The 1059-nt window shown below is 55.3% G+C and overlaps 1 pseudogene; it reads right to left on the bottom strand.

Annotated features, from left to right (window-relative positions):
• Positions 1-329: 329 nt before the first annotated feature.
• LOC123324004 lies at positions 330-804 on the bottom strand (annotated as a pseudogene).
• Positions 805-1059: the final 255 nt, after the last annotated feature.

The raw sequence follows: 1059 nt of genomic DNA on the forward strand, positions 1-1059 counted from the left end.
GGAGGAATGTTTCCTGGGCAGTATGTTCTGTTGTAGAGACAGAATTCATTCCTGTCCATCTTCTCCAGATTGAGTGGGGGTGTGCAGTTGGGCTCGGATATCTCATGTGTCTGTGTCTTCCTCGGATGCCACCATTTTCTGTCACTTTGCGTGCATTACATGACTCTTCCTCTTTCCCTGTTGAAGGATAGGACATCGTGCAGAAGAGACCACCCCGCTATGTCTCTCCAGGTAAGTTTCTTACAAAAAGCGGCTCAGAAACAAGATCCGTGGGTCCAGAGGTTTTAAACCCACTTCCTCGTTGTCTGAGACACTGTGAGGCGTGGTACCTGCTTCCACCGCCGTGAGCTGTAGCCCAGTGATAGTCCGCCTCGGCCTCAGCCTGCAGCCCCGAGATGCGCAGAAGCCCTGCATTGGTCGATGCGTCTTTAGAGCCAGAGAAGCGGCTGGGGACCCCGGAGCCCTTTGCTTATTGGAGTCTGAGGAGTAGTACAGCAGACCCTGGGGAAGGCTCCCTGGCTGCTGCAGGATCCCGTAGATGTTAGAGCCACCAACACTGATGTCCCTGCTCAGGGTGCAGGTTAGCTGTCTGTCAATCCCAAAGATGCCGAGAGGGAGGGCGACTGGGTCAGCTCGGGCTGGGACAGGGAACCTGCAAACACACAAACCCTTAGGATATTGGATAGGTTCGATGTAAATTTTCTCTAGACTTGGAAGCAGAGGGGTGATGCAGGCCGTTCCCCGAGGCCAATCTCTACCTTTGCAGTAAAAGAGCATCCCCAGGAAGACAGGAGTCCAGGCCATGGTGACACAGACCCAGGTTCCCAACTGGGCTGGGCTGCCCTAGGCCTCCTTTTCTCCTCCAGCCTCTGCCACATGTGGGTCTCTATATGCAAATACGGTCCATCCAGTGAGTCCGTGCCCCTCTCTTTCCCTGAGCACTGGTGCTGAGCTCAGTTCACATCACACACTGAAGAGGATGGAGGTTGGCTTCAGCCCTGCGGCCAGCCCTGGGAGGAAGCACCTGCTGAGACCACACACAGGTCCCCTCGGGACACT

Source organism: Neomonachus schauinslandi, unplaced genomic scaffold, assembly GCF_002201575.2.
Source record: "Neomonachus schauinslandi unplaced genomic scaffold, ASM220157v2 HiC_scaffold_5992, whole genome shotgun sequence".
NCBI lineage: Eukaryota > Metazoa > Chordata > Mammalia > Carnivora > Phocidae > Neomonachus > Neomonachus schauinslandi.